The 23,640-nt window shown below is 43.6% G+C and overlaps 1 long non-coding RNA gene across 1 annotated transcript in view; it reads right to left on the reverse strand.

Annotated features, from left to right (window-relative positions):
• LOC119731115 overlaps nucleotides 1-22,424 on the reverse strand; it is a 37,164-nt gene extending 14,740 nt beyond the window's left edge. Inside the window, exon 1 of the long non-coding RNA XR_005271431.1 lies at nucleotides 22,054-22,424. This is a non-coding gene — a long non-coding RNA (uncharacterized LOC119731115). The remainder of the gene's footprint in view (nucleotides 1-22,053) is intronic.
• Nucleotides 22,425-23,640: the final 1,216 nt, after the last annotated feature.

Consider the following 23,640-nt stretch of genomic DNA (forward strand, 5'->3'; position numbering starts at 1 on the left):
TGTGTTGGCCTCATGTTGACTTCTAGACTTTGCAGGCAAAAGCTTGGCGTAAACCATTCGTTGTCATCGTTACCATAATCAACTGAAAGAGTGCGGTATTTAAACTAGTCTTTTTGTGAAATTGTTAGCAAGACAGATACCCCACAGGCTGCTTAATTTCAACCGAACTTGATAACAAAGCTGAGCGCATTGTAATGTTTGATACGACTAGGGACTATCCATTGATTGGTCTGCACAAAATCGCTTTAAAACCTCCCATAACGCTTGGTGTCAGCACAATGCCCCCATCTTCAGAATTACCTGACCCGAGCGACCGACCACGCAATCTCAATTCCGCTTGATAAATTCTCCAGACGAAGGGCTGGTTGTGTTTCAACAACGTCGAGGCTTTTTTTTTTTTTAGAGTGCCAGGCGGTTGTCTTAGGGCTCGATGAAGAGCTAGCAGTTGTTTGACCGGTCCGCGTGTACGACAGAGACGAGAGCAAATAAGGAGAGCAAGGAAAAGCTGGCGCACGGCTTTGGTGAGATACAGAGAAACCCAACGAGGTCGTTCCTGTAATCATTTTTCTTCCCACCTTGCAAACATTGTACATCACAAGTTCGTATTCAGATCATCAAGTTACAGATGGAAATTGAGTCTAGGCTCACTTTTTAATGAATTTAAGGTTGAAGGAAGAAATTGACTGGAGCGGGGTTTGAACCTACGACCCCCGGAGGTCGCTGGTTCAAATTCCGACCAAGGAATTTGTTTAGTTATTTTTGTGCGAGTGGATGTTCAGGCTACAAACAACATCCGGATAAATACAATGCCAATCAAAGAAACAAAATGGACCAAGTGAATTGCGAGGCATGCATGAGCATGAAAAACTACGACCAGTGTTCTTATACCTTTGATTAATACCTCAAATGCTAAGCCCTGATTAGGTACACGTTCTCACGATATGAACTGAACCACAGGTTTACTACTCAGTAGAAGTCAACACAGTATTTTGAACGGCAAACCTTCTGGTATCTAACAAGAGGCATTTGAATCATTTTCGTGTTTACAGATTCAGCCCCGGATTTCCTCCCCCACAGAGCCTCCTAAAATGGAGTTGAGATTAAGCATGAAATCCACGACGAAGAAAACATTCGTTTCCAGGCAAGACATGACACTGCAATCCCGTTCCGCTATCAGCAGAGCCATAAAAAGGTGGGAAAAGTGAAGGATTTATTGAAGGTGTTAGCCGAATGGCCGTGGAGGATTTCTCTTAAGAGAATGGCTTGCTCTGAGAGGTGGTTCGGGACTAATCCTCCTGTCACTAACTGATGAAAACCATTTTCGGGTTGATGGTGTTTTCCTTTCATTGTCGTTCGTGCCGCTGACACCTTTTGCTGCATGGCTTCGTTTTACTTCGATCACTCGATGGCAAGGATTATACGACTCTCGACATTTTCGGTATCTCAAGTATCGAAGTCCGTCATGTGAGCACACGTGACGATAAGTGCGCTGCGAAAATTGAAGACACTTCAAAAGTTGATCCCTCTGATCTTCTCATTCTCAGAACCTTTTGTATGTGTGTTGTATCCAGTCTAACGGGGATTTAGGTCTCTGTCTGCTTTTCAGACAAAAGAGGGCGCACTTCATGAATCCGAATCTACCGCCCTGGGTGCTGGTGACCTGCAATAACTTCTCTGAGCTCTCATTGGACGGATTTTGTTTACTTAGTGACCCAGGGTCAATACTTCCGCATGTGGGGAATGTACGTACATTTATAATGAAGGTGACCCACTCAAAATGTTTTGCGAAGGTAGTGTTCCGTTTCCTTCCAAACAGTGTTTTTTTTGTGAGGGTGATTAGCGGCCACCATGGATAAGGTGGTGGGGAAGTCGAAGCACACGCAGTCATATACGGTATGGCATGCTTATTGTTTATATTTGGGCATCGGTTATGGCATTTTAGAAGCTTGTAAAATAATGTCCCATACTTTGTTTCCCTGAACCAGTTGTGTCTCGAACCCACCCGTAAACGAAATCATCATGCAAAGGCCCCAAGGTTGGTTAGGAATAGGCCTATTTTCACTAATTCATCGAATGAAAGCGTCCAGGCAGCTTGTGACTGTACAGTCATAAACATAGCACGACCCACAGAGACCTACAAATGTCGTTTCCTTAAGCTAGAAGACAGGAAAGTCGATTATAAACGTATTCCTCGGGCCCTATTTTTAATTGAAATCAGGTATCTAAAAAAAAAAAAACCCGATATGATGAACACTTTCCCTTTGCCGTGCACTAAAAGGCCCTGGCTAATAACCACTCCGCAGTTTTGTGTGTGTGGACTTCGGAATCTGCAATCCAGCGTAAACAAACCGGTGTTGTTTTCCAGGCTAATGATTATGACAGAACACGAAGCCTGCCTTAGATCACGAGCATGGAACATGATATTAATAATGGCATCTCGATGCTCCGCACGGCGAGGTTGTTGGCCCCGGACTGTGACGCAAAACCCGGCCTGGTAATCAACACTTAAAGGGCCTATGTATAGCCGAGCTAATTTTTCCCGGAGGAAACCTCGGTCATAACATTGGCGCGCTGTGCGGAATGAGCATGACCATTGGTCAATCTAAACCCCAATGTTAGTTTTCTGTTTGGTAATTTCTTCCATTCACTCAATTGCATAGAAATTAAGCAACTGCCATTGCATGTCTCGTTGCTGAATTACAAAACATACATCAGCTGAGCAAGCGAACACTCTGAAAAAAAATGTGTTTAGCAATTAAACACATACAGTCTTGAAGTCTATGCGCCCGAGGACAATGCTTTGTGTTTCCCTTGTTCCTGTAATGAAACACTCTCCCATAGACTAAGCACATAACCGTACGATCGAGGACGTTTTCATCAAAAGACCCAACGCTCGAGGACTGAAAGGAGCTTTTGTTCTTGTGTGTTTGTCCTCTATTGTAAAGCCAGAAATTACAAGCTTGCTATCACAGCAACAGCGCTCTCGGTTGTCCGGAAAAGCATGGACAATTTTAAATGTCTAAATAAGTGCACTTTTAAATAAAATGAACCAAAATGGGATGTCAAATATTGTTCATACATTTGAGAGGAGTAGAAAGTTGCACAAAATTATGTTCCTATGAAAAATTAACTTCATGGCCCTTTAAAGTAGATCGATACCAGGACAGTGGGCAATGACGAGACGGCGGCATATGTTCACGGCTCCATGCCTGAACAGATTAGAGAACATACCGACTACAGTCGCGGTCCATTTCGTTAACTCTTCCCTGTGATTCGTTACCCTGCAATCACGAATGAGGTGAGATCATGACGGAGTCATTATCACCGACATCGTGAACCGGTTGCACTTGCAGGTGTAATGAGCTGTAGTTGCCACAGTGATGAATGTGTAATCGTACCATTGCACGCACGGTGGTGGTGTTTACGAACGGAACTTTCTTGAGCATGCGTGTTTGAAAGCTAAATGCATTTCTTACGCACTCATACCGTCTTATCCAAAAGCACCAGTTGCCGTTAACTATCTCTTACGAGCAAATTCGGAAGGAAACGCCGAATTCGCAGAGAATTGTGGGTACATAGATTACCGCCATGATATCGCACACACATACCGTGCGCACGTCTCGTGCGCAAGCGGAAGTGTTGACCCAAGGTCACCGTTTAAACAATGGTCGCGTCCGAATTACGTGGCCACAGCCAGCAGTTACACGTGTGTACGGGAAGAATGCGCATTTTCAATCCATAGCCAAGTTATACGGGCGCCGCCAGAGTCTATCCTAATAGCTCCAAGAAATGAGAGGTAATATGCCTACACCAAGTTTTTCCATGCAGACTTCACCAACATTGGACTTTCCCATGCCCACACGCTGAACAAATGCTTTCAACAACAGACTTTTCAAAGTCCACTCTGAACTTGGTAATGCCTTCAGCAACGGACTTCCCCATGCCCATACTTGGCAATGCCTTCACCAACAAACTTTTCAATGTACATATTATATAGCTTGGTAATGCCCACAGGAACGGACTTTCCAATCCCCACTCTGAACTTGGAAATGCCTTCAAAAACGGACTTTTCCATGCCCACTCTGAACTCGGTACAATGCCTACAGCAATGGACTTTTCCATGTGTACAGTGAGCTTGGTTATGCCTTCTGCAACGGAATTTTCCATGTACAGATTGTCTATGCCTTCAGCAACGGACTTCAATGCACACTCTGAACTTAGTCATTCCTTCAACGACAGATTTTTCCATGCCAATCTGAACTTGGTACTGATTTCGAGTATACTCTGAACTTGTTAGTGCCTGCAACAATGGACCTATCCATGCCAACTTTAAACTTGATAATGCCTTCAGCAAAGGACATTTCCATGCCAAGTCTTGCCTGCCAATGCCGTCAGCAACGGACTTTTCCATGCTTACCCTAAAAGCTGGGGCTTCGCACAAATTCGACAAAATGACTGCCTTATTATAGCCTAAAGTATACGCAATGCAAAGTCGTTGGTTTATGTCCAAATATCCTGGCTTGTCATTATACTCGATTATTTTCCGTGCGCTATTTTGGTCTCGCCCTCAGCGCTGACCCGGATTCGTGACGGAGTATTTTTCCAGGGGAACCGTTCATCTATTAATGTGTACACGATCCATCACGCCGTATTGTGGGCTCCGTTGAGTGCTGAGATTGGGTGCAGTTTGATGGATGTATTTTATGAAAAAAAAAGTTGTTTTCACCTTTCGATCTGTCTACAGCTTTTCTACACGGTGAGATATAATTTTCTCGTTTTATAAAGGATGACGAAATGGAGTTCGTTTTAAATCTTTATTCATAAATACCTAAGACAGTTTTACCAATTCCTATTGCTCGATGGCCCGTCACGTGGCCGGTCTTTAACGGTTGATAAAGACCGGCTGGCTGCAGACTTAAGCACTTTTCCAGTGTCACATGAAATTTGGATATCAAATCCGGTGACTTTTTAACTTTTTAGTAGTTGAACGTTCACAATCCTCACCTAGATATGCGAAATACTACCAGAACGGTGAGTCAAAATTTCATAGTCATAAACTCACAATACACCGGCACAGCTGCGTTGTGCGCCACTTCGCGCAGTATGCGCAACGCGCGCGCCAATCTCCATATAAGGAGTTATTTACGATAATCGCGAGACTAGCCATACCATAATATAGCTAGAGGGGTGTCCCGAAAACATGAGGTATAATAATTGTTGAACAAAATCGTGGGAAATTTGTAATTTTTGACTTGTTTTGATTTTTGGACCGAAAAGGTATTTTATGAACTGGAATAAATATGTACTTGGCCGGTATTAAACATTTTGTTTAACTTGACCGGTTGGAGTCTAGATGCTGACAACTACACTCGCCTTCGGCTCGGGTAATTATCAGCAGACTCCAATCGGTCTTAAATAGACTTTTTAAAACCGACCAAGCACACATTTATTCCCTTATTGCAGCTCCTAACTGGTTAAGCTATACATGCATTTTAATTTTGCTCTTAAAAAATTCGGAATTCTTGCTGGAAATGAATAATGCATTCGTTTACATTTTTGGAGCAGATGTTTGTTACTCTAGCAGTTGTTTTTGTGTATGCATCCGCCGTTGTTGGAGTTGTTTGCTGTTGATATTTTTGCTGTTTAATTCGGAAGTTTTGAAAATTGTTGGTTTTGTTGTCATCGTTTATTGCTTTTGTTTATATAGTTACATACAGGTATTAGAATCAAAGTTTGTTCTTATTGTTTTACTCGGGAAGAACATATCGCACCATAACTGCCAACAGACCAGAAACTGAAATATTATTTTTAAAAGGGTGAAGCTGGGACATTGAACCGCCTCTATACAGCCTCATCTACGCGTTTCCTATTTACACGGACGTGCACGTCTTTCGCCTTCAACTGCCCGAAGCCAGACTAGCAGAGAGTGAAGGAATGCGAGTTTAGCCCGCAGCAATCGTGGGATTTCAGGAAACGCGGTACCGGCGATCGTGCGCGTTTATTTGATCATGTACCACAGATGAAAAAAAAATCCCACAGAATATTCATTGGATTTCCCCCCTCCTCCTCCCAAAATGATCAATAGAGCAACTTCCTGATTGATTTTTAATTCACTGACACGGGGTTTGGGGGTCGGGGCAGAATATTAACGAGCCCGTTGCCTCCGTACACATGCACATCGAAACAGCGCTCAAGTTAAGTCGAAATGTCATGACACGAGGTGAGGACCAATATGATTAATAACGCGTTATTGGTGTTAGTGGTTTACAATTACAAATAGCAAAAGTACGCTGCAGTACAGGTAAAACTTAACGCCAACGTGAGTTTTATCAAATGCAAAATTAATCCGGCTCAATAATACATTATACAAATTAATAGATACGTTTGCGCGCCTTGTGGGACACAACGAGGTTACAATATCATATTTTTTTATAGTAATATCATAAAACTTTGCGATGATAAATACAGTAACAAAATCTAATGACAGAAATCATTCATAGCTTTAGAAATAGCCATTAATGTATGTACAACCTCATCATGCTTCCTTGACAGTTGGAATTGAATTTAGATGCAGTTTTGTTAAGGTACATGTTTAACAAAATACATTTTGCGCTCACAGCTCATGTTCAAGCCTTCCCTGTACATTTTCCCGCACCAAGTCATTACAGTAATGGGTTTTGCATTATAAATTCTCAGACAGGAATGCCAAACATAAACCACAAGTCTTGCAATATTTTAAGAACGGGCGGCCACTCTAAGCCGGTACAAAATGAAATTACCAAATCTCCCCCTTTAGACAGTAACCCCCCCCCTTATTTTTATCTTCCCTAAATTGCCTAGCGGTATTATATTTTGATGTTAAACAATCTCGACAGTTCCTGATCATCCCCCTGGATCAATAAGGGCCCCTTTAAACATTGGATATTATCCGCCCAATCCGGCAGGGGTGTTCCCTTACACGAACCTAAACGTTTGCGATCCCTCCCCTGGGCTACGATTAAGGGGTGAACCGGGCAAAAGACAAAAACACCCAACCGGTTCCAGCTCACAAATCCCCGCGTGCGCGTCGGCCGGTGTCACGCGCGCTTGAATGTTTTTACGCGCGGCATTTTTTTTTGGTTCACGCGCCAAAGCGCCGGATATCGCTGCGGTCTCTGCAACGGATGCCCGCCAATTTTTTTGCCCAAACATCAAAGCGGGGAGAGGCGCTAGAATCCATTATCTCGTCCGGATTATCGAACATGTTTTTGTGACACTGTTGAGTTGAGAAACCCCCAGGGTTTTCAAATCACTTGGCCTAAATTTTCTTCTTCATCTACAGTTTCTTTTCTCTTCCACACACACTGTACCTCTTTCATTAAAAGCTTCAACCATTCTCTGTTTTCCAATCCAAAAAACCCCCGATACCAACGTCGGAAAGTACAAAATGGGTTCCCAAATTCGAAAAAGCGTTACGGGAAATGGATGATAAACTCGTAGAGTGCGCCGGAAGAAATGATGAGACTAAGGAACCATTAAAGACAGACAACCTTATACTATTGAACCCATGGGACTTCAGACAATCTACCTTCGCAGCATCCGGTCTAGAGACATAATTTGTGATATTATCAATTTAATACATCACTCATTTACAGTTACTGAAAAGTAATAAAGAAAGCGACCATCCAGGTACGATATCAGTTGGTTAGTCAACACTTATCAAAACTTTTTTTTTTAATTCTCGACAACCTCTAATTTGTTGAGCAAACGAAGCGCGTTTCCAATTTCGGCATCTGACAACTCAAGGCGTGATATCCACATATAATATGCGATGCTCACAAGAGATAAACAAACATCCGTTATCTAACCAGACGGGTGACTTGATGACTTTAAGGAGGTTTATAGATGTTTGTAAAAAAAACCTCAGACCATTATCCAGCCTTATAAGAGTTCTTTTGGAAAACTGACAGCTTGGGTCTTCATTTGAGGTAAAAGAAACACTGATGTTCGAATGTTTGCCTGTTTTCATCTACGCTGTGGTTATTACGTCTTGTATACGCGCACTTTATTTTTTTCCTCCACGAGTCATGAACGCCGCGGGCGATATGAAAGAAGCCGCGAGGTTTTCATTTCACTCAGCTTGGAGATTGCGTTTATTATTTATCATCACGTTAATAGACGTACGGGCGCGCGGTCGGCTATTCCTGACGTGTATGTCCACACATTTATTATCCCCGGCCTTTTAACAAGTCTACCTCCGTGGTATAATATTAAAACGAACTGCAGGGGACTTAAACTTAGACGTCTTATTACGAACGTGACGTGATGAAATTGATCTGTGCTGGTTTTGTCGGCTTACCTTAATGCGCATGACCGCATGAGGTATCTGCATATAAATAAGGAAATCTTAGCACATCTTAGACATTCTGGTATCAGACCCTGCACAATCTGCAACACCCATGTTACAAAATAGTAATGCATCCGGCCTTGATCTTGTTTGGGGAAAGAGGTCCAGAGGTTCAGGTAATATAATTGGGCTCATTTTCGGCCCTCGCGTTAAGGCAGGTTGGCATCTACGTTTACACCCGTGGGATGTCGAGTACACGCCCGCTCGATACTCGTCGGTCCCCGGAGATGGAGTAACCCCATACCCAGACCGACTGTAATTAGGCAATTACCCCGATTTTCGCCGCGGAAAGTCGCGGCGACTTCCCCCGCGCCGTTGCGGTCCCCGGACCCACGTTGTGGGGACATCACACGGCCGCCTCGCAGCTCCGGTGAGAGTGAACAATTTGCCAATTTGAGGGCGTCGGGGGCAGCACCGAAGGAACAGGGGGAACTTGAGTTATTTATTGGGCCAACTGTGGATGGAGTGTTCGAATGCATTTTGTTTTCCGCTCTACAGATGTCATAATTCGGTCGGAGGGAGACCGACCGACCTCTTGCACATTGATGCAAGTGTCGTTAGACAAATTACTATATCGCCATCAAGATTAATATTATCTTCACCACCACCAACAGCAAAAATACCACCATCATCACCACCATCACCATTGTGACGTCATCGACAATTCTCCAACTCTTCAAACACCGGAAAGTGACATACGGCAAAGTGATACTACGGCAAAACGCTCCCAGATTTCAAGTGCCGAGTTGTGTCACAGAGGCCCCCTTTAATGGCGAAAGCATCGTGCCAGCTATTGTACAAAATCACTACCGCATGATGGCACAATAGTCTACACGGATATGCTTTTATTATCGTACACTGTGAGAAGGCATGCTCTGTGCTGGATCTCGTAAATAGATCAAATAATTCCAACCAACGGCGTGAATTTTATTCAAGCATTCGCACAAACCACGGGTTTTGCTTACAGCATTCATTATTACAGATATACGTCTGTCTTTTTTGTGGTTAACACAGTAATGAACCCTTAGCAACTTGGTCATCCGTGGTTTGTAAATTGCGCGGTCTTTTAATGAAATAAAAGCCTTGATGGAGAACACTTAGCCGTCTTCCGGTCAGTTAGTAAATGGACTGTTTGTAGAACGCCAGTAATGGCCAAATATGCTCATCACCTTAACTGTATTACCGTACACGCTCGCATTCAATGTTAAGCGAACATATTAGCAGCACACGCCACTCAAAACACATGACAGATCACGTGACAACGATTCCGGGGACTATGAAGAGCATGCCGGTGTACAGTTACATATGGACTTCATGAAATAATAGACCCATTTGTTGTTTTGCGCATGTCTCAGTCAGTATAGAATTAGAACAGTTACAAGTCACGTGTGAAGCTGAGAGTCCATCGTATTAAGAGACCAGTTTTCATAGGAGTAAGATTTCATGACTCTCGCTCGACTACAGGCACTCGTAACCTAACAGAAGAGGGCGCTCTTTAGCCTGATAACAAGGGCAAGTGAGGGCGCTTACATTTCGCTGGTACGCTGCACTCGCTCTTTTATTGGCCCGTTTCCCGTGTGAAACGATTATGTATGGCGCTCATTCGTAACTATACCCACAAGGTCCCTTTGACGTCACGCGACGATTTCCAATCATTTAATTTCGTACACCGAACGGCTAAGAGGGGGAGGGTGTGGCAAGTGTGTTCACCACCCCTCTTATGCACTACCGCTACACAACCCTTCAAATACCGGACAAGGACTGTGGAAAGCTCTTGAGGCTTTCTGAAGCCTCGCCTCAAGTGCCGCAAAGGGCAGTTACCGCGTAGGCTCAACCCTCGGCAAGAGGCCACTTATCGGACGACTTGGGCTGATGCACAGGAGAACGGCTTGAACAATTCCTTTCCGGAGGGGGAGTGAGAGGGTTCTTGGGGGAGTCGGTGTTCAATATTTAAGGGGGAGTTTATCAGTCGGTTTGGGGTGGTATAGTTCAGGTATATACTCGCTTGCGGGTTAAGCATGCATTTCTTTGAAGTGCAAGAAGTTCGCGAATTGGTATATGGTGTGCGCTGAAAGCGATGAAAGGACGATGAGCGTGGACGTACGCAGCGCTGTGGGCAGAGGTTTACTGCCCATGGGTATACACGTTCTCTTTTCCTAGATATACTTTAAACCTTCCGACTTCAACGAGAATCAACTGTTATTTTACCGCACAGTTTATCATATTTGTGCCCGACACTATTTTGCACTATAGCTACAAGTCGTTTAGAGGCAGTGCCGAAGAATTGAATGTTTCGACATGTCTGAATACCGACTTAAGCTCTGACGTCATGCTCCTCTTGCCCTGACGCAATGTACTCAACACCTATTGCCATTTTTTCAACTTCGCGCCAAAGCGATCTGAGGAAGTCATTTATTTATATTAAACGAATCCAGCAGGAACCACTAATGGTCCAGCAGGCGTAATACTCGATACATCACTTTCTTGTTTTTCAGGTATAGCACTGTACGTTTGGGGTTAGGAATAAGTAAGTCCTATAGGACCCGTTGCTGTAGAAATGGCGCGTGCAAGCGTTGATACCTGCACATTAAGCAGGGGCATGTTATGTATGCTCTGGTCACGAATGAAATGAACGGGAGTAGAAGAGCAGAAATAATGGGAGATATACGTGACTCGAGGTTGGAAGGCCAGACATCACGTTCGCAGCTTTCAAGAGAGCTTCCGCCTACTCAGAACTTCAAAAGCCCGTAAATAGCTAAATCGCTTTCCCCTGTAGTTACACCAAAGAAGACTCTTTTGGGAGGAGAGGCCCGTACTTTAAATTATTGCTGGCACTGGGAAACTAAATAAGACAATTTTTTGGAGACAGTTTGAGCACCTGAACCTACAATCCCCCGTGAGCAAGTGAGTTTGCCTTCATCGTACAGGTTGTGCGCCCGTTCAACGTGATTGGCATTGTCTATCGAAGAGACAGTGTTGCCGAATTGTCTTTGATTCTCTTTACTACCTAATGGCGCTGAAGCAATTAGAAGCATTAGGAAATGTCATTTCGAGGAAGGATTTGGAATATTTTTTACTTGTTATGGTTGACAAAAAAATTATTAACAACGAACAACGGGCGAGTCTCATTATCGTGCGAATTTTGCTTTAAACGAATGGCCCATCACATCAGCATATTCTTCATGACCTTGATTTTAAATCTGGCGTTCCAGAATCGCGCTTACACACAAAAAATTCCGACTGTAGTCGATGCAAACACGTTTTGGTTTCATGCACGTTGCTGTACTATAGCAGTACGTCGGAACGATTGCGACAGCATGGACAGTGTATCTTTCGACGTCCTTGCTCCTGTTTAATACTTTCGAACATTATTCAAATCGCTGGAATAATTTGGTTCGCCGCGACACTGTAAAACGCACGATGGCTGTGAAGTTGTTAAACAACTTTTTCTTGAAATCGCCACCTGTAAAACCCTGGTCACGTGGTCCAGATGCCGATATTTAAACACCGCCGATGGGTGTAGACAAAGCTCCAGATAGGAAATCTGCAAAAGTGGTTTGTCATATGTTTTCATATGGCGTCATAAGCCGTCCTTATTAAAACGTCATGCGTGACTGGCTCATCTGGCCTAGGGCCGAGCTCGATACCACCCGTCTACCACTCGGCAGATGATGATCTGGGATTGACAAAGAAAAACGGTGAGGGATCAGCTGTAGTCCCCTGAGAGGTTGTGTAGCGAGATGACACCGCTCAACCGTCCTCTCCAAACAACGCGTAATTCAAGGTGAATTTAACCCCCGTTTTCATTCGGCGCCAAAGCAGAAGGGTCGGGTTCGCGCGCGGTGGCGTACAGGGCGGGTCCAGCCATAGACGACACTTTGTGACTCACCCGCTATACCAATGCAAATGTTGTCACACACCGTGACAAACACAGCCGCCGATTATCAAAAGAACCGTTTAATTGCGCTAATTTTCTACCAGACTCTCCTTAAGGGAAAAGACAGGGTGAAGGAAATCCATCAAGCAGAAATGAAGTGAATTTTTTTCGTTCGGTTGGAGGGAAAAAACAAACATCGATTATGATTGATTCCCGCCGAAATGTGAGAGCGTAATCCGCGTCGATGTTAGTTGGGGAAAAACACACTGGCTGACCGCGATCTGGTCCATTGGGATTTTGATATGCAGCACCCTACGCCTTGCCCAGGGCTAGAAACACGAGTGTGCTGCTTCCCCCTGCTCCTTCTTCTTTTCTGTTCTCGCACCGGACAGTTAAAAGACTGACATGGACGGGAAATATTCCAATTCCTTCCTTTTTTCCCCGCTGGTATAATTGGACTTCTAATGATGAAAGGCTCCCCAGGCGTGCTGTATCGACGCGGCATCCCTCTAGCCCATGGGTTCTAATATAATTCTCCTAAGATAAAGAAAGCAACCAAGGCCCGGGCCCAGGCTTGGCACTTACCGCATGCTCCAGGGGGAGATGTATTAAGCATGGGAGTTCATATTTTTTCTCTCAATTTTTTTGTGGTCATGCACGGAAGGAGTGAATGGGTTTTACTGTATGATTCCTGAGGTCAGGTGAGCGCTACGGCAATGAATCTGAAGACTTTTCTGTTAAGCTGGGAATATGGAGATTAATTCTCCCTTGAGCATGCCCAAGTTGGTGCTGGTACGATGAAAATGGAGAAATCACATACGCATTCCTTTACAGGCGCCATCGACATCAGATTGTACCCTGACAACTCCCTGACAAGATTCAAATGAACTTCGTTATAATTTGTAAACCAAATTCATTTAACCAACCAAATTCCATTACATTATCATCGCCCGGACCCACCTCAGCTGTTCAAAATGCGAGTCCGACTAACTTTATTAAGGTCAAACCAATGTGATTTTCAGGATAAAAAAAAGCAGTTAAAACTGTAGCAACAGGGGCTAGGTCAATGTGAAGACTTTTTCATACAGACATCAGAACTAGCTCTCAGCTACTTTCCTGCCAGCTCGATTCGTTTGCATTCATCACTCTAAAGAGTTCCGGGTCAAATTTGAACCGGAATCCGGGTCCTATGGGGCCTGACGCTTCTCCGAGTCAAAATGACACTTTGCCGGGTCAAAATGACACTTTTCCGGGTCAAAATGACACGTCTTTGACTCACTTTCCGGTCACTTTGAACCAGAAAAGTGTCACTTTTCCAGGTCAAAATGACACTTTGCCAGATCAAAATAACAACAGTTTTCCGGGTCAAAGTTTCTCTTCTTAGACTCATTGTCCGGGTCATTTTGACCCCAAAAGTGTCTTTTGACCCGAAAAAAAGTGTCACTTTGATCCGAGAAAATGTCATTTTGACCCGGAAAAAAGTCAGGCCAAATAGGACCCGGATCCAGGTCAAATCTGACCCAGGACTTATTAGAAATATCACAGATTGAAGTTTGGTGTTTTACCGCCTTATGGCGAAATAGCCACAGGACGCACGCACGGTTTTGGTTGAAAGAGAGAGGCTCGACTGGCAAGCTTCGGCCACTTGAATGTGCTGTTACGTCATAGCTTTACAACCTACATATTCGACCGACCGAAGACCCGACCTCATGGCCCAGCGCTTCCAATATCTTTATTGGCTGCTGTGCGTCTTGACTGCGCCGCCCCCTGTTAAATTGATTTGGCCCACTTCTGCGCATCACTCATGCTTCACGCTTAACGCAGCACCATATTGGTGCCAGCGTTGGTAGGCTGACCCCTACGTCATAGGTCAACTTGGCAATTTACGCGTTGGCCGTTATCAGATTTGAAATGGTCCGCCATTGTGAGTCTGTGTTCAGGCTACCTACAGAGGCCATACAACGCCAAGGCGTCCGCATGACTTCGTGCAGTTTTGCTCTTGTTCTAATGCAGCAATTCAGTCAAAAGCGCGCTCTTATAATTTGACTGATACTTGAGAAGACAAACACAGAAAAGTATGAGGGAATTAAACACAGGATCAAGGTGGGCAGTCTTGGAGATAAAGAGTGAGACAGGAAGAGAGAGCAGATTGAGAAGTAACCACGCAGAGAAGTGTCAACAATTCAAAAGTACAGCCGAGGGAAGGGTTGCCATGGATACCAGCGAAAATAGGTGAAGCGCGCCGCAATTTTCCGAAAGGTCAAATTCGGCTTCATCTAGGTCAATTAAGTTCGTCCCGTGACCTTGTCCGCGTTTCTACCTTTGTGTCCAGCAAAAGAAGCTGATTCCTCCCTTGTTTTTCAAAAGCTCCGAAGTGAAATTTTCTTTCTTGTTTTGTTTCTCTGACAAGATCATGCTCTACAAATTTTTAGAATTTTTAGTCAGCAACTCTGAGAGGGAGGTGATTCGAATGTTTACTTTACCATGCATAGGGGACGCCATTATGAACGCCATTATTGTGTCACGTGAAGCACATTAACGAGTTTCCACGTTGTATTACAGCTTTCCTTGGTGCATTCGTTTTATCTGCCACATCTTTAAAATCATTTCATTGCTTGATCTTCGTTGCATTATGCAAGGGGCATTAGCGAATATAACTTCAAACACTTAGTACGGTCTGATGTAAATGCTAATAAACGTTGTATCTGTGAATTGGAGGTATGCATGCAAATAGTTGTATCAGTTTGATAGTACTATACAGCATAAAAGGGTTTTAGGATTACTTTTCCTGGGTGCATTTTGTAGCAAAAACGTGGATTCCAATGGTAAGCGATTTATTCTTTTTATCAAAAATAAAATCAGCAAATGATCAACAAACTGAAAGTATTGCACAGTGTTTATCAATTCATCATGGGTATGGCAACATGAAAGTAGACTTTTTGTTTCAATATTACAAGATAGTTCAATAGAAGCATGTACGCTTTCGATCACGGGGTTAAGGATCTATCGTAAGTCGGGGGGGGGGGAGGTGGGGTCCGGCCATTTCTTAGAAGTTTTACTCCATCTTCCTTCAAGTACTTTCTGATTTATTTCCTTCAACTTTCGATTACCCAGTGGAAGATGTTTTCACCAAGAAACTCTCTCCACGCTTGGCTCATTTTCCTCTTCAGCAAATCTCCGTCTCGCCCTGTTCTTTCTCCAGTTTCCTCCCGAAGTCGAGTTTGTCTTTCGTTGGGGCAGTTCTCTCGTACCTCATCTCCCCTTCTATTTGCCCTCTGTATACACCTCTCTCGTCATCAGTCTCTCTCGTGAAACAATCAGAGTTCCTCTCTGTCTACAGCAAAGGCCCTTTTTCCGAGGCATCCCATCCATCGTCGTTTGCCTCTTTACACTGCCTTGGACTTGCCTCGTCCAGCCCCTCTCTTGTCCTCTCTGCCTCCCTGAGGAGTAGCAGGGCATCACTGACTAGCCAATGGCTTGGTAAACATCAAAACTCTGATCGAGCGCTAGCAGCCGTTCTCAATCCCCTTGATAGATTTCTGCTTACGCTGCTGAGGTTCTGGTACGATTTACACGGGGCTGAAAACATGTACCGCTAGACACCTGCCCATGTCGTACAGAATCGTGACAGAGCCAAAAAAAAAAAAAAAAAAACACCACACGACAGCATTTTGAAATCCCAAGCAGGGGACGGGTGTTTTGTCTGAGGTCGTGGCGATCTCATGCTGAGATTCCGCTCTGAAATATAACTGGAATGGGTTTTCTGGGAGACTGATAGCACACGTTTTCAAGTTGTATAGGCTGTATACAGGCCTCAAAATCGCCGGGGCGTTGATAATAATTTCAGTCGTGCTATCGCATCAGGAATTGGCGAGGCTTCGTTGACAACGTCTTGGCACGTTCTGGATGTATACTAGGCCCCGGTGCTTGCAATAATATGACCTGGGAACGAGGCATGGGGCTTGCCATTGATTTAAGACTCTGGTCGTGTGCACTGTTGTGTAGTTATTGATCACTGGAAAAGGCTCAACACAAAACGGTTGGGGAGGCTTGGGCTTGGAAAGAGGAAACTGGAGTTTGATTTGCTTCTGAACAAATACAGCAGGAACTTCCTTTCTTAGTTGGCATAATAGGGTCATATTGCTAAATGGAAGATGTCTCAACGAAAGATTAAGACTTCAAACAAAATAGAGTTTGCGTGAATGAAGATATACATTACCGTAAAGATGAAAGGACGAAAGCCAGACCTCGAAAAAATGAATTAACTTTCAGAAGAGATGCTGATCCTCTAATGGTTGGCCTCCAAAATACATGCAAGGCCATCACAAGTCGATAGAAACGTAGACAGCTCGACGGACAGACAGACACAGGCAGCCCGTCCATATAGAACATGCAGCATCGGCAGAATATCAGACAGACATTAAGCTATCCCAGATGACAGACATACGCATGACGCTGGCTCCACACAGACGTGGAGTCTGGGAGCCATACAATACAGATGACAGCAGAAAGAACTTGCAATGACGTCTCTCTGGAAATGACATCCATGGATTCTTGAAGAAAAAAACCGCACATTATGACACGGTAGCTCGGAAGGCTTAAACTTAAAAACAAAAAGGGCAACAACAATTGTAGTTCGACTTCTTGCGCATGCCCACCATCGTTGAACAAAAGATCGAGTGCTTACATATTTGAGTAAATTCTTGACAACGTTGATACCATTTCACTCAAATTAACCATTTAATGAGACAATTTTTCTTAATAAGACCATTTATGAGAAAAATGTTCGAATTTTTACTCAACAACCTTTTTTATAATAAGGGCGAGTGCAATCAAGCAATGCTCTGTTGAAGAGGTGGCAGGAAAGCCTCAGTGTGATATATTTTCGGGAAATCCCACGGTATACGGTAGGGACTGTGGACAACCTAACCAACCAAGCTTGCGCAGTAGGCCTATGGGTGGGATTCTAAGTCCAGATGGACGTAGAGGGAAGAACTACAACGCAAAACTGACTCCTTAGGTCGATAGTGAAAGAACTTGGCCCTTCTTCCTCCACCTTCTTCCGTCATAATGGTTTTTCTCAATGATTCCATGTACCTAAGTACCAAATACACAGGAAAGTTACAAACGACTAGGTGAAGCAAATTTAGCGTACAATTTCAGATTCAAATTGTTCTGGTGATGTGCATACAACTTAATAAACGATGGGGAAAAACATCTTTGTCAATCAATGCACACATAGAGCAAAGTTGAATGTTTCAACAGTGTTCATCATTCAAAGGACCGAGAACGATGCCGTGGTTAAGAACATCATAACTCAAAACATTCGAACTGAGGAGCCATCAATCAAACCCCTAGTTGTGAATTTATATCCTAATTAAATAGAACGCTAAACAGCCTGGCAAGAATCGTGGATAATTAACGAGTGATTTATCAAACGTCCGTGTTGGCGGCTTAAACAGCTCTCAGGTCCATCAGCTATACATGTATAGCCCAACATACACGCACACGTCATCCACGATGAGGCAATGGCTCTGTATACGATTGGCATGATTTAATGTCCCGGCCCCTACATATGAATAAACTGAGCATTAAAGCCTCGGAATCCAGTTGAGGGAGGGGGAGAGTTATTAATGAAAAATAGTCCGGAGCTAAGATCAAGTGCAGAGTTAACACCCGGAGGCCCCTATATTTTCCAGTGCGATAGTTCCGGATTTGCCCATTGCTCTTGTGTTTTTCTTTAGTGCGCGCGCGTATATAACCGGCCCCACTCGTATTGTGCGGCCCGGGAGATTTGCAGCATGTATAAATGCCACGTTAAATGTTAGTCTGGTGCCCGCCGCTTCCTCAATGGTGTCCGTTTAAATGCCTGGCTCGAACTCGATCCCCGGATCATCTGTTATATAAATATTGGGGCATATTTTCCAACGAAGTGTTTACAGTAGGTTGCATTATTGAATAGCACAATAATCGAGTGAAACTTGGGATAAGGCTTTCATTTTACCTGTGACTGTACCAAAAAGTCCAAAGTTTTGCGTTCGAAATGACAAAACAACTTAGGAACGTTTTTATTTTGTTTTTACAGTAAATGTACGAGAAAATTTAGCATAAAATACAGTGATGGTTACAATTACATAGTTTGTCTTTTTAGAGAAGGATGCCTTGAAACCAATAGCCCTGTGACATAATGACGTCACGCTTTGTTTACATGTTCGCTTTCTTATGGGAGGCCACTGTGGGGAAGAGGGCAAGCGTATATGCAAACAAAGCGTGACGTCATTGAGTTTCGGGGCTATTCTGGTGAGATATTTTGTTCAATCATGACAGACAACTGAACATATTTCAACAACTGCATTTAACGTTTTCTTAACTACAGCTGATCTTTCCAATTGCCTCAATGATTTCTACCACACGGACTGATACTATTTTCTTTGGAGGAAAAACTGAACATCTTATCATTCGAATATGTCATTCTTGCAGCAAAAATATAAACTTGGACTTTTGAAAGTGACAAAATGTCACGTATTCAATCACATAATTTATTCATCTAACCACATCATTTTATATTCCTTTCACATCTTTCGCCGGTAATTGACCGTTTGCGTCCGGCTGGACAATGAAAATGCCTCTATACGGTCATAAGAAAGCATGGTGTTCATAATTTATGTCTTGGAGTTCTGAGGTGGCGAGGATCTGAAGATGTCCTTGATTGTGTAATAAGCAAATCATGTCTTGAGAATAAGACTTGACAGTCCCGTGAGCATGTCATGATTCGTGGTGCTCATCGTCGCACATGGGTGTTTCAATTTATAGCAAGTGCTTTATCTGAATTGGGAATAACATTTCTGTACCTGTTTCTATCTGTTCTTATACGAATTTTATAGTTGTATGCATCGTACAACTCTCCGTGGTTAGTGATGTAACCAAAGGCCTCAAGTGATAAATATTTTTGACAACTGGTAACTAATTTCACAATTGATAAAATAAAACGACAAATAGAAAAACAAATTAAAACGTACTTATGATGTTGAATTAATGATCATTTCATGGTGATTATATTCTGTTGTTGATGGTTGTGATAGGGCCATATCCTTTCCTTCTTGCAGCACATAATGCATTTCAGGAAAACATGTATCTTTATAAAAAATTGTATTATTATAGGTGCTATATGACGAAGAAACGTTGCATTATTTTATTTTAAAGGAACTCCAGAGGATTTTAAATTAAAGCAATGGAATGGAATGCTTTAACCGTCCGTGTGGAAATGAAAGACATGTTTTGGTCACAGCATGCCAGGAAAATAACACAAACCGAGCACATTATGAGCAAATAACTCCCACCACCCATAGCGGATTGTGTGGCTTTACTTCCAAAATAAATTGAGACAAATGAGTTTTTAATTCCCATCCTTCGCCCGTCAGCGCCTGCAGTTCCATTAAATGCATAGTGACAATACACTAATGAGAGAACGACATTACGACAAGTGTAATTACTGGGCGAAGCGCGTGTTTCACGCGCGCTCCCTACTGTGAGCGTTTAATTCCCCGCGATCGAGTTGCTCCATCCAGCGAGGATGAGCGAGAGACGAAACGAAGCAACGTGGGTTGCTTTTAATCCATCGGTTTTTCTCGAGAATCCGGATCGACATCGGATAATGAGCACCGACTTCCTCAACCGCGTCATCTTTGATTTGACAAGCGAATAATGCGATGTGACGGCGTGTACGGCGGGCTATTACCCAAGCAAATCGTAGACAATCAATTCTGACCGATGGTGAAGGGGGGTGGACAAAAAAGGGGGGATACCCGCGGAACCTGAGGACTTATCATCTTTCAACCTTGGATCATCGGCAGAGCCACAGGAGCCTAACCTTGCCGGGTTTCTGCCGAGGCTGCCGGGTTTATTATCTCCTCCCAACTCTCTCGCAGAGACTACCCGGTGCCTCGCTATTTCAACCACACCCGGGCTATATATTTTCCCTCTTCTCTTCATAAACGATCCCAACGGAGCTGGCTGGTCCATACTTCTCTCGTGTTTCACGTACCCTCGGGCGGGTCTCCGGTATAACGTGCAAGGCTCCGTTGGGAGCTACCCGATTCTGTTCTTGTGAAGGGGGAAAGATCTGCCGTCAATTCATAACAATCGAGGGGAGACCGTAGGTGATGTGGTCAAGTGGGAATAGAACATGAATCGCGTCGTGCCGACCTTAATATTTGGCCGGGTTGTTTACATCACACACTATCCGTTTCCTGTTTACAATCTTAAGGCCATTTAGGATATTATCGTAAATTCCTCTGCAAATCCTCTTTCTTATGGCAACATTTCTTGTTTCATTATTCTAATCTAAGTCTTCACCCTTCATATTGCAGGTGTGCATAGCCTTTTATACACTGAAGTATGATCTTTATCTATCATGGTTAGTACATCTATATTAACCAATACAGTCCATGTATAACCTTTTGTTAATTGACACCGCATCCCCCAGTGTTTTATCACTTTCTTCTAATTATTCCGGCAATACTGTCCCCAACTGCACGTAGTGTCTGTCCCTTAATTTATAGACGTCTTCGCTATTTGCATTTTACCCTGCAAATGTCTTTTACTTTAGACTGACGTCTTTTTTTAATGTCTAGTCCTATGCCTGCTTGCTGACTTCATGTTTTTTTTCATGATCCGTAATTGTTTGATAGACCGTACCATGAGAACATTTGTCTTCTCCTTATTGTTTACCATTAATGTCATTTGGTATCTATATGTATTTATTCTTCTTTCTTTCTTTTTATTTAGCCTTTTGTGGCGCCTAGGATTTTCCTCTGAAGAATGGCACCGGTACATGTAACGCCTAAGGCTACTCATGACAAAGGCCCGAATGTTTACGAAGCTGTCGGTCCTCTCATTCCTTCTCACTACACGTTCCCTTTTAATAAATTTCATGATTTCTCCAGCGCTTTACGATACGTACACTATACCGCGATCAAACTCAAGACGATTTTTTTTTGTTAAATTCAATATTAACGGAGACTATTGAGTTCTTGCCAACTCGCGTACATATACATGCAGGGTTCATGGCATTACTGAAGTGCACTAATCAGTAGAGGTGAGAAAATATTGACATGATTTCTCCTACCTGTAAGTAAAACATGCCCGGCTGTAGGAGAAACATAGCCAATAAATCTCTGGGCTTTAGAGTGTCGGCAGCTACGGGTAGCGCCAGAGATGTAATATCCTCCGCATATGATATCCTTTAAGTGCGCGGTAATCCCGAGTAAGTGCCATGGTTTGATTGCATTTCTGAAGCAGGTCCGAATTCCCCCCTTCATTCAAGAGACAGGGTTAGATTTTCTGCCTGATCACACCTAGAGATGGTGTAGCCTTGCGAATATCACACAGGTGATGCTGGCAAATGAAAACCATGGTAAAACTAGCCATGTGATATAGATCCTTCCCTCATTTCGATGTAGATTGCCCCAGTTGCGTCACAGCAGTTACAAATAATTACGAAAGCCAGACAATATATCACCCATAAGTAGGTTCCGTCCCAGAAGCGTTTCTTTATTTATGAAAATACGAGGCCCCGTCCGTGAAGGGGGACGAAAGAAGAGAGTTCCCGGTCAACTTTCGCCATCGTAATAGCACCGCGGAGAGCGCAAGGTCATTGATTGATCATCTCCAAGATTGGTTGTGCCTCATTGAGCGCGAACATTCCTCGCACAAGAACCAATTTCCACGACTCTCAGGTCGTTATCAACGCTCAATGAAATATACAGAGAGGGGAAAAGAGGTTGCTTACCTTTTTGACAATCCATAGGCTTGAAGTTCTGTATCTCCACAGGAATGAAGTCTTCGAATCGAGAATTTCAATGAATCTCAGCCTCAGAGCATTTTTCGTGAGAGTTTGTCCGGTTTAACAATCCCAAAAGGTTCCCCGTACTCAAGGAGGGCAGCAAATGCGGGTATTAACATCGCCGTCACGGACACAGTGTGGCCAATTGAGCATGCTGCGTGCAATGCGGTTATCGGTTTGGTACGCTTTTCAACGCAGCTCACATCTACTGCAGCACTCCATAGACAAACCGTACGTAGTTCATCAACGGCGCGGTGTGTGCGGGCATCCCAGCTGTTTCACGTCGAGCACGCTGTGAGCCGACTGCGCGGCGAGTCTGAGCCGATTTCACCGCTGAGTGACTATCTAGAGCGCCCCCACAATATATCTGGTTGACCATTAATTAGGACGAGGGAGCAACGATTTGTCCTTACGTGTATTCACGGTCATTGGTAGGGACTCGAAGGGCGGCTGTACATTGTAACACTGATAAACGCCGGTGACTGCTGAAATCTGCAGTCTAATAATGTAAGCACCTTATCAGAAGGGAGATACTGGAAAGGAGAAAAGTCATGCACGATCGAGCAGACGAAAAGAGCTCGTGCCATGTTTGCATACGAAATGGGTTGTGGGCGGTCTGTTCCATAAATGTCTTTGGGTACATTGGGGTCTTGCTGAACTGAATGACGGTTTTCAATATAAACCTGCAGTCTGTATGTTCAGCATTATTCTTGTCTCAGAATGGGGGACAACAGGAAGTCGGTTTCAAGATTGATTGGACCTCAAAACAATGAGTTAGAGCTTGCATTCTATATCCCTCCAGCTCCCGAAGGGGTAAACAATTCGGTGCTAAATTTTATTTTTTAAGGTAGGCCTACATGCATCTAAATTCGACCTTTACAAGTTCCACTTCATTTTATACATCGTGAAAAGATGAAATTAAAACAGAGAGGTCATTTTGTACTTTTGGCTGTACTTCTAGTCGGCACTCTTTTTTCCAACCGAATCACAATGCATACTAGGCTACACATTGATTCCTGCTTGTTCGGGAGCGTGTCATTCAGTTCTTCGCGGCCTTTATATCTCCTGCCTCCAACCTTGCTAAAACTACAATTCAATTACATATACATGCATTCTCTCAATTTTGAAAGGACTCCGGTAAAGTGCCTGCTTTTGAATAAGGCAGCATTATGAAACATTTTTTTTGTGTGTACTGAAACAAGGGTTGATGGCTCTACTCCCGTTTACTTACCTTCCCGCCCCTAGACCGTGACTTCAACCGGTTCTGAGGGTCTAAAAGCATACATTCATGATTCCAAAGTGCTACTCATCCACGCACGACGGAATAAACGCGCACGACTGCACAAACAATCGCCATTCATCATAATATGACAGCGGAGTATCAAACGGCCTGTACGCGAAACACTTGCCAAGTCATGGGAGATGCACTTAAAACCCAGCCAGCTTTTTTTTGTTTAGGAAACCATGGATAACAAATGAGCCCACGGCACTTTAACGATCGTTAGTGGCAGGGTCTGTAATTTATTATTTCTA

This window comes from Patiria miniata, unplaced genomic scaffold (assembly GCF_015706575.1).
Source record: "Patiria miniata isolate m_02_andy unplaced genomic scaffold, ASM1570657v1 HiC_scaffold_23, whole genome shotgun sequence".
Taxonomy (NCBI): Eukaryota; Metazoa; Echinodermata; class Asteroidea; order Valvatida; family Asterinidae; genus Patiria; species Patiria miniata.